Genomic DNA, 11423 nt, shown 5'->3' with positions numbered 1-11423 from the left:
GGCCTATATGCCTGGCCACGATTGCACGGAGGAAACAAAGTCGATTGCACGATCTATTGACAAAACGGGAAAGCAACTGTGATATAATAAATAAAAATAATATATAGTTCAGGCATAAAAAGATAGAATTTTGATTAATTTATTATAATGAAGAAACTGAGAATCTTTAAATATTATCTGAAAATATTCAGTGCAGTAATTTTAACTCTGTACTTTATGTTCAATTTTTTATACAAAATTATATATAGTAGATTATGCAAAAATTCTATTTCTAAATTATTACCTTTCAAGCGAATTTCAGTGCTTTGAAAACAAATTTCGTTTGGACGCCTAATTCCTGTAGATTAATTTAAATAAAAATCGATGCTTTGAAATAGTATACACACGTGTGATGCATTTCAAAACATTTAACTACAACATTCTTACATCCTTTCTCGACTGTTGCCTGCTTTTCTACTAGCGGAACGTTTATACGTCCGTAATTGGTATTTATGAGCAATTGTGGCTCTACATCGCGACGCAATACTGTTGCCAGAACTAATGCCTCGTCATTAATTTAAATTATTTTTCCCACCCGCCGAGCGTTTACGCCCAGCAATTGGCAAACTATTTCTAAACATTCTGAAGCATTCTAAATCTTCATTAATTCGAACGGCAAATTCTACAATTTCGCTGTTTCAAGGTTCGGGATTCGAACGACGTGAGTTCAATGGAGAAATATTTTTTCTTTCCGAGTTGAACTTAAATCACTGCCAATGTTGAAGTTATGCAGCAGTATTAGGAAAATTTTGCTTATTTTTTTAAAAAATAAGTATTTAGTTCATCAAATGAGAGTGGTGGGGATGTTTGTAAAAAGATACCTCAATGGTCAGGTTTTTAAAAAAGTTAATTTGAAGTGGATTGGCTTGAAAAAATTTTTCTTTATTTTATGAAAGGTGTTTAGTCATTGCTTATAAAAAGAAAACTTTATTGATTAAGTTTTCATAAATGTTAATCTGAAATTCATTTTCTTGAAAAATGTTTTTATGTTTCATGAAATTCGGGAAATCATTCTTTATAAAAAGAAAACGTTATTAGTCAGGTTTTTACTGAGGTTAATTTGAAGTGCATAATTGAAAAAAGGTGTGTTTAATTCATGAAACCAGAGGACTCATGATTTTCTAAAAGAATTCTTCATTTGCCAGATTTTCACAAAGGTTAATTTAAAATAGTACATTCGCTTGAAAAAGCTTGCTTCTTTAATTCATGAAAAACTGTCAAATTTTCACCAAAGTTAATTAAAATTGCTCGAAAAATATGTCTTTCTTTCATGAAATGCAGGGAAATTATTATTTGTGAAAAGAAAATTTGAGAGGTTTTTCACAAAAGTGATTTGGAAAGCACTTGGTTGACAAAGATGTTTTCATTTCATGAAATGGAAGGAAGACTTTTTTTTTTTTTTTTTTGTGAAAGAAAATATCACTGGTTGTTTTTTCACGAAACTTTATTTGGAAGGAATTTGCTTGAAAAATGTGTCTTTATTTCATGAAATGCGGGAAGTCATTACTAGTAAAATAGAAACGTTATATACTAGGTCTCCACAAAGATTAGTTTTAAGTGCTTTTAAAAGTTTAACCTATAAATTATTAAATATTAAACTACACTTTGTAGAGACATTAGGTTATTCTGAAGCAGGAGACATGAAAAATGAGCAATGCCCTCTACGGGACTATCGAATACGCATCAAGCGTGCTGACCACGAACCTCTCGAATACGCGTCGAACGTGCTGACCACCACACCACAAACGTATGCTAAGAAGATGGGAGAAATACCTAATATACTCACCTTTTAAAGGACGACTGGGGTTTTAGGGACCCAATCGCCAACTCCTGGTGGTGAAGAATCATCATTCACCACCTTTCAGTTTGCGCGCCATTGTAGAGTCATTAGGTTATTCCGAAGCAGGAGACATGAAAAATGAGCAATGTCCTTGCCGGGACTCGAACCACGGACCTCTCGAATACGAGTCGAGCGTGCTGACCATTACACCACAAAGGCATGCTAAGAAGGGGGGGGGGAATACCTTAAAACCTTTTTAACCTTCCTATCTTTCCGACGACTTTCGGCATTTAACTGGGAGTCTTAACTCCAATAACAGGGATAAGTGATAAACTTAACTACAGTCAATTTCCGATTAAACATAGAATTAACCGAGGCTTGCCAAAACAGTGTTAAGTCTGATTATTATGCTATAAAAAACTAACTAAAACTAATAGAACCCTCTACGGGAAATACAAAAAGGAAATAAAATGCCTGAAAAAGTAACTATGATAAACGGATGGCATAGTATTAGGGAGGCTTTTATCCACAATAGTATATAATTTAACTTTACATAATCTGAGATATATAAGCATTGTATTATTAAAAAAACACACACACAAATAACTCTAACTTACAATTTTAGATAACTTTTCGCTCAATAAGATCGTTCAATTCTGTACTAAATATTGTCCTCTAATGACATTTATAATTAAGTTCCTTCCTTTCCGATGATTACTCATTTCCTTTTTATTTACGATGTTTTCTTTTGATTTAATATTTTCTTATTCCAGTTTTAATTTATATAACCAAATAAGCTTATATTTCCGATTTCATTGCTTGAAAATAAAGATTAATTTTTAAAGTATTTTCTGGTTATTATACATATTTTTTTATTACTTGCTTTCGCATTAACAGTAATTTTGACTTCTTTCCCTGTATTGAACCCAATGGATGGGACTTACGGAACCTACTTGTTTTAAAATAAATCTCTGCTTCTACGAAGCCAGTCAGGCGACTTATTGCTCATTTTAATTGTTCAGTAACGTAGCAGCAGCTAGTAAGAATATTTAAAATATACCTTATTATTAGCTCGTCAATCTAACAGTACATAATTTGTGGGAAAAAAGAACTATTCTCAATACCCTGCGGACAAAAGTTAAATTAAAATTTAAGTATTAAAATATTAAATTTATAAAATAAAGCACACCTATAAGTTTTAGCTGAAACCCTCGGCTCCCCTGAGCAAACAGTCCACCAGCGGCCGAGCAGTAAAGACGCTGAACACTGGTAGTTCGGTCCAAGGTTCGAATCCCGCGAACGGGCTGGCTGCATGGGCGTTTTCGTGGTTTTCCCCATGTGTAACGTGTATATGAGCCAGTTTCCCTTAGAAAGTCTTCCACGGAGGCATTCCTCCCTTTAGGCAGATAGCCCTCGTGTGCTTTGCCATAACTGAATAATCCCTAATCCCGCGAGCAAACACAGCTAACAAAGACTGGTACTTTTCCATTTTGCCGGCGCAAGCGATAAAGTCGCCCAAAACGATACAACCGATGCCAAACATAATATCCTTGCTGGTAACCTTTTACGTCTCATTTTCAAAACAAGTCGCAGCCATTTCTATCAGTTTGATTATTTCTTTCTGGCATACAATTCATCATGGATTCTTCAATACTGGCATACAACTACATAGAAGTTTTACCAGATAGTTCAATTTTATGTCCTAAGGCCATTCGTGGTAAGTAAATCAATTAGGATGCAATCTCACCGCTCACCCGAAGGCGAAAATATAGGAAAGGCATAGTCAAGGGTTAAATTCATCAATTCTAATCAGAATGCACTAGCGAAGTAAAGCACTGCGGTTTTACATAATTAGGAAATATAAGAAATGCAAATGTCAAGGGTTCCATTCATCAATTCTAATGAGAATGCACTAGCGAAGTAAAGCACTGCGGTTTTACATAATTAGGAAATATAAGAAAGGCAAATGTCAAGGGTTAAATTCATCAATTCTAATGAGAATGCACTAGCGAAGTAAAGCACTGCGGTTTTACATAATTTCTGAATAAGCTATTCGTACGAAAGGAAATAATTCTTGCATTTAAACTTGTATTCCAAATTAAGATTTAACTTGAAATTAATGTAGATAATTACTAAGAGAATTAGATTTTTGTAGCGTAGTTTACGTGAGATGAGATCACTTGGGGTCACGTGATATGAAACGGTGAAACAGGATGTGATACCATGAAAGTATAGTAAACTCTTAAATTAATCTCTTTTAACAAATTAATGTATTTATACAAATTTATTGTCTTTATTTATTGTCATTTTAAAAATTTTAAACGATATCAAAATGTTTATGCCTTTAAAATAAAAATTTCTTGGAACTAACACTTGTTAACATTTTTTATGTGTATACTGTGTGTTGTCCCCAATAAAGTCTGCTTGGTAAGATTTGTGCCTGCGAAACGGAAAAGTACGCAAAGACTAAAGCCGATTCGATTCATGTAAATTCTTATTCTGGAAGGGAAATGTTTTGAGACGATCGGCCAAATGCTCTTTCTGAAGCTCAGGAAATCTGTATTTGCAATGTTTCAAAGTAATCATTGAGTAGAATGCCTAGGCAGTGTACAGAATGTCAAAACCTAGACTTTAAAGTATGAAATAATTCATGTTTCAAATACTACTTTGGCATTCTACGCCAAGCTCAAAACAGAAAACAGAAAAGCATAAAATGCTACTGCTAATGATGTTTCTAGCGTCACGTAACAAGGTACGTGACTTTCGACGCTTGCCTCAGACCGAAGAATTCGCCATCTGCATTTCAATCTTTTTTCCGCAGTGAAGAAATACGCTATTTTAAATTTGTTCAGAAAAATCTCTAGTCCATACTGTGATAACGAAAGCAAAAGAGCAAGGTGTAGTGTCCGAGAAGGACTCATCATATGTTGATATTGAATAACAAATGTGCGTTGTTGCCAAACGTGCGAGACTATGTTGCAAAATCTCTGTTTCCTTAACGGAAAATACTTAAGTCAGTGAAGAATAAGCCAAGATGACTATTAAAACGAAATTATGTAACTATTTTTTGTTGAATTCCTAATGATTTGATGCTAGTGGAGAAAAAGTAAACTAATTTATCCTCTTGAAAAAGGCATTAGTGCTACATCTCATCTTTTCAATAAAAGTATTAGTCTTTTAACGCTTTACCTAAATAGTATTTCGTGTTACATAAAATGTCCATACATAATGGTTAGAAAAATTATATATATATACACACATACATAAATAGATAGATATAGATATATAAACAAAGTTTGGGTAATTCATACTTTGTCCCGAAACGCAAGGTGTTCTATGTGTTGCCTAGACATTCTTTAAAATTTCCCGTTTTCATAAATTCCGCAAGAGAATTTCTTAAGTTCCCATTGGTATCTCAACCATAGGATCGATCTTTAAAATAGAAAGGCTTCAACTGCATCTTCAACCAATCGGCTTCAACTGCAAATTCGCTCATGTGTGTTTCGTGAAAAAGAAAAACAAGAATCCATTTTCTGAAGTTCCACAGAATATCCAACATGTATTGCATATTTTTTTTTAATTCAGTTAATTAGATACTGATCCCTATTACGTTATAGTAAGTTTAATTATTTCGCAAATAAAATTAAACAACACAATGTTCTCGTTGACTATTAATCGGCGGCAAAGATTTCATGAAGCAACAGAATTTGGTAGTTAATTCTGAGAAACAGCTATTGTAGACCATTGGTCCTGTGTGAGAACACATCCCATAGTTGTAATAACAATGTGCAGTTAGGAAATTCACTGCCGATAGCACATTCTCTTAATTTGCATCGAGTTGGAAGTCGATGAAAATAGACGTTGTAGGCAAAATAACAAAATAACCGGTTAATAAACATAAAAAACTTAATTCCAACTTTACAGGCTAGTTTAGGACTAGAATTATAATTTTAATACCAATTGGGAAGGTTTGCGAACCCTGATCTGGATAACAAATATATATGGAAACAAACTATACTACATAGTTTTATCTGTTTTATTCTGACGTCGAATTTTTGCGTGAAGTATTCCTTCATTCTAAAAGGAAACAACTTTCATAATAAATACATTTTCGTGTCCTACAGCAACAGCGAAAGGTCTGGATGAAAACATAGCCTCATTACCTCGTTTTTTCGAACCTAATATATCTGGTATCATGTTTTTCTTTCGGAGAAAATCCATATCTTGCGCAATCTGAGAAGACCGATGAGCCTCAAAGCTCCTTGACAAACTTCTATTTGCCTGATGAATCGACTGCGCTGTTATTAGTTTCTTACCTTGAGCGGACGTGGAGTCAATTAGTGTTCCGGGTCCAATAAGTTGCCCTCACGTAGAAGGAGAGGAAAGAACTGCCTTTCATTTGTCAGGATTTGCTCTCGAAATTAAGACGTCAAAACGGAAGAATAAGCGATCCTTCTTCATATAACGTGAGTGATATAAGAAAAAGTATATTTTATGGTTAGCATGTAACTTATGCTGAAAGAAGTTTATAACGTGACTGATTATTCTGATATTCTCAGATACGTGCATTTACAAAACTGAAAACCCGAGCCAAAACCTCTTGGAAAACCCATCTTCCTCTAAATGTTTCGAATATAATAGATGTTACTGATGCCAATTAAATAATGCATTTTGCGAAATAATCTAATAATACACTTTTCTTCGTACAAGTTCTTGAAACCTTATATGTGCCAAACTGATTGGTTTAGGTATATAGAATGCCACTAGTCACCTTACACATTTTAGAATGTACAGTGCCACTAGGTTGCTATTAGATAGATTGGCTATTCGATATAATGGTAAAGGACAGATTATATCGAATAGTTGTAGAGACATTAAGAATTTTTTGAAAGCAGGAGAGATGAAAAATGAGCAATGCCCTCGCCGGGAATCGAACCGTGGACCTTTGGAATATGCGCCCAGCGTGCTGACCACTACACGACAAAAGCATGCTAAGAAGGTAGAAGAATTATCTTATATAGTATGCAAATTACAGAGTAGTCATAAAAAACTTATGAATGAATGAATCTCATAAATGAATCTCTAGCGGCGTCTTCCCTCAACCAATCGAAATGAAATTTCAGGTATTGTTATTTGAAGGTACGCGCTCGAGATTATGGTGCTTTAAAATAACAGAGTTCTTACGGTTACGGTAAAAGTGAAAATATTTCGAAGTTTTAGAATGGTGACACCCACTTTTTTCCCAGCGCAAATTTATCAGCGCTTTTAAAAACCATAAATGTCGTACGAGCGATATACATATAAACGAAAATTCCAGACGTAAAACGGTTGCAAAGAAGAGATCATTATCATTCCTCACCAGATGTGACGAAGATAGCAGATTGTCGCTGAAGATATTATGGACGGATGAGCACGTTTTTCTTTAATTCTAAGTACTGCGTTCACTGTACTTTACACGAAGCTAAAGTGACTGTGTGGTGCTTCACACAAGCACTTTCGTTCTCGGACCGCTCTCCTTTGAAGAGGTCACTTACGGAGTTATGAAAATGTGCTCTATCACAAATGCTCGGTATAGAGTAATGTTGAAGAATTACGTAAATTCCAGAATTGCTGCAGCGAAATGACGTTAGTGATATTGAGCAGATGCAAGACGGTGCACCCACCACGTGACCCCACAAGTCCCCTTGCGTTTGGCAAGTGCTCAGCAGTACTTTGAAGATAGAGTTGTGTTCCGTAACTTTAAAGTTTAGTGGCCACCGTGATCTCACTCCGATGGATTTCTGATTTTTGGTTTATCTGAAATCTAATATGTACGTATAAAATCCAGTAGATCTGTCAGAACTGTAAGCTGCCATAAAAAGTGAATATACAGATTCCTCCTGAGATGTTACATTCGTCATCGTTGTCAACAATCTCCCGCATGCAATGCGTTATCGTCTACGACCCTGGAAACGTTGAAAACCTGCACTTCCAAGAAAGCTTTCTTTCTCTCTTCTTCTTCTCTTTTCCTTGACATGTCTTCGTGGTGCGGTGGTCTGCACGTTTGGCGCGTATTCAAAAGTTCAGTGGTTCGATTCCCGGCAAAGGCGTTGCTTATTTTTCATGACGGCTGCTTCCAAAAAATACCTAATGTCTCTACACGTTTTTTAGATGCTGTATGCCTGTTCATTTTAACCCAAAGCCTCTAATGCTCCCAGAAAGTACGCTGCGTTTTTAATTGAGGTAAAATAGAGAAGGTTATGAACAATAAATATTATGAACAGAACAATATTGCTTGATCCATAATAGTTACAGTGCATTTTCATGGCTTCTTCGATTTTACTCATTTACTGTCTTCGTCTTAGGTATAGTATATTTTAAGTAATCAACTGTCTCCAGTCTTCGCTGCTCTTTTAGTAACACTAAAGGGGAAACTGTAGAAGCAAAAATTTGTTTAATGAAGAACTTTTCATATTATTTTTTAATACTTAATTGCGATCTAAATTTAATATGCTTCTACATAAGCTCTTGAAAAAGATATGACAGATTACTGTGTCAGTTAGAGTACCATAACGAAGGCTAGAACAAGAGGACAAAACGAATAGTTCCGGAACAAAACCAAAATTTTAAGAGCGAAAACAGAATGGAACCTCAAGCATTCTTTAAACCTTAAAAACAAAAGCAGAGTTTATAGAGCAAAAACAGAACAGAATCTTAAGAATTCTTTAAACCTCAAGAACAAAAAAAAAAAAAAAAAAAAAAAAAAACAGATTTTTAAGAGCAAAAAAGAACCGAACCTTAAGCATTCTTTAAAATACTTTTACTGCTTCTAACTTTGCAAACCCTAACATTTTAAATATCTTTAATAGTTGTAGGGTTTATATTTATTTTAACTAACATTTATTTTAAGTTTAAACTATCTTTCCTGTCAAGCCTTACTTTGTCCTGGAATTGCCAATGCCAGAGTATGTAAATTTTAGTAGAACGCGCAAGGATTCAAATTGTCAGCGGAAGTAAGCTGAGTTAAATAGAAAGGAAACGAGTTCGAAAGTGTGCTTTCTTACTTCACGAGCGTGGAGGTGGCTAGTTATAAATCGAAGAACCACGCGTTTCGGCCTGTGTGCTTGCCTCGGCAGTTTGTTAATCTTTCAACGTAATATTCAGAGTTTGCTGAACTATCAGCGGTATTTTAGAACGCGGTGAGGTTAGTTACGTTTAGAGAGCCTCGTAGTTAATCACTTGTTACTATTCTTTTCAGTTTCTTATTTTGTTTTTACCGCCGGGTCGACGTAGTTTGTGAGCGTCAAGAGCACGCATTTGTAACTTCTAAAGTTGAATAAAAAGGGATTTAAACCCTTTTCAAGACTTTGGTCTATTTTCCAGTTCTTAGCATTCACCACTATTGTTGCGTGCAGGTTGGAAGCGCTCAACTTTACATTGGCGCCCGAACACTTGTCGAACTGAAATGGCCGAAAATTGGATGGAAGCTGCGGGACAACAACAAGAAATGGCAAGCCAGTTGGAAGGATTTGGATACCTGGTCCAGACGGATGAGAGCGTCAATTAAGCCAAACGTCAATTTCGACGGAAAAAATTCGGTGGCGATATTTCTAGAAGGCCTAGACAATCACTTCCAGCTCTACCCTGTGCCTGAAAGAAAAAACGTTGCCATCGCCACATCTGCACTAAGAGGACAGGTCGATCTATGGTGGAAGAATATAGGCAAATTTTTATTAGGGGAATTCGGAGGCCAGACATATACATTTGAAAATTTCAAAAAATCGTTATTAAAGGCCTTCCCCATAGTGAAAGATCGAGCAAGGCTAGAAGCCGAACTATATAGTTTTTATCAACGGGATATAGAAGAGTTGACGGACTTTATTCTGCGAAACATTAAGCTGACGGATATGCTGTATGGGAAGAAACCCGACGCGGAGATTATTGAAATAATCTTACCAAGGTTACTACCTGCTGTTCAAGATTACTTTGAAATTAGAAACCCAAGCACATTGCAGGAGCTCTTCGAATTGGCGGTCAAGTTTCAAAATCGCAGAATAGCGGAAAATGCTAGAGGGGCATCGTATTCTCAAAGTATCCGAAGGCAATCTTCAAATGAGCAGACCAGAAATGCAAACCGCTCTTATGGGGGAAAGAGCTATCAAGCTAACTCATCGAAGCTCGAAGGTCAAGGCCCAAAAAGGAAATTTGAAAACAAACGTCCGCGTACCCAGAAGGCAGAAGTTGAAAGGAAAGCTTTAAACGAGTAGAGGGGCCTGTGAAAGCGAGGGTCCAGACCCCGGAAGTTTTATAAAAACCCTCAAGAAGACACCTAAATACGGTCATCGTAAGGAACTCCCAGTTACCAATTATACAAGTCCTGGGTGGCGATGTACCAGTAGAAGCCCTCATCGATACAGGAACAGAAGGTAATTTCATGAGTGATATTTTTTTAAGAAGAATTTTAATAGGTTTCGATTATTTAAAAACAAAAACACAGAAATCATAGCAGCACAAGGACAAACTTGTCAATGTATCGGAAAACTATCTTTAAAGGTACAAGTTCAGAATGAAAGCCTTAAAGTATTAATTTTTGTAGTAAAAAATTTGCAAAATCCACTTATTTTAGGTATGGAGTTTTTAAGGGCCGCGATGGCCAAACTGAATTTTCAGGACAGTTCTATTGTGCTGGAGATGGACCGGAAGGTGGTGGAATCAGTGGAACAACCGCAAGTTGACCTTAGCCATTTGAAGGACCATGAAAGTCAAGCCATCCAGCAAGTGGTGAGTACTTTTTCAAACTTTTTTTCAGAACGGCCTGGTAGCTGTCAAATAGTTACGCATGAGATACAGTTAACTGCCGAGAAACCCTGTAGGACTAAACCTTATCGCTATGATAAACAGAAAGAGCTAATCATAGAAGAACATATTCAGGAAATGTTAAAGAACAAAATAATAACGCCGATAAATAGTCAGTACGCGAGTCCAGTCGTACTATGTAAGAAAAAGAACGAGTTTTCTCCTTCGGAAAAAAGAGCTTGGAGGTTTGCTATCGATTATAGAAAACTTAATAGTATTACTAAATTCCCAGTTTACCCTTTGCCAGTTATAGAGGAAATTATTAGAAAGATTAAATCTACAAGATACATGACTACTTTGGACTTAACGTCTGGCTACTATTAAATAGCTATGAGACCCGAAGACATACATAAAACTGCGTTTATAACAAAATCGGGCACTTATGCATTTTTACGCATGCCCTTTGGGTTGTGTGGGGCCCCATCAACATTCCAGAGAGCTATGGACATTGTTCTAAAGCCTGTCCTAGGAAAATCGACTTTAATCTATCTAGATGATATAATTATAACGAGTAGTACGTTGGAACAACATATTAAAGATCTAGAAGAAGTTTTTAAATTATTAAAAGAGGCCGGTCTTACAATTAAAGCCTCAAAATGCAAGTTCGCAACTAAAGAACTTAAATATCTGGGTTATAAAATTTCGCAAAAGGGTATAGAAACTCAAGATTCAAAAATAAAAGCAATCAAGAATTTCCCACCTCCCAACACCGCCAAGAAACGTTCTTCTTTCCTTGGGTTATGTTCTTATTATCGGTCATTCATAAAAG

General features: G+C 35.8%; 1 non-coding gene across 1 annotated transcript; it reads right to left on the bottom strand.

Annotated features, from left to right (window-relative positions):
- Positions 1 to 1965: 1965 nt before the first annotated feature.
- TRNAT-CGU (transfer RNA threonine (anticodon CGU)) lies at positions 1966 to 2038 on the bottom strand. Its single transcript has one exon. It is a non-coding gene; the product is annotated as a tRNA-Thr (tRNA).
- Positions 2039 to 11423: the final 9385 nt, after the last annotated feature.

Source organism: Stegodyphus dumicola, chromosome 1, assembly GCF_044657685.1.
Source record: "Stegodyphus dumicola isolate Sdum_Otavi_A_Nest chromosome 1, ASM4465768v1".
NCBI classification, from domain to species: domain Eukaryota; kingdom Metazoa; phylum Arthropoda; class Arachnida; order Araneae; family Eresidae; genus Stegodyphus; species Stegodyphus dumicola.
Note: the sequence above shows the minus strand (reverse complement) of the source record. Positions and strands in the feature narration are given on the sequence as shown.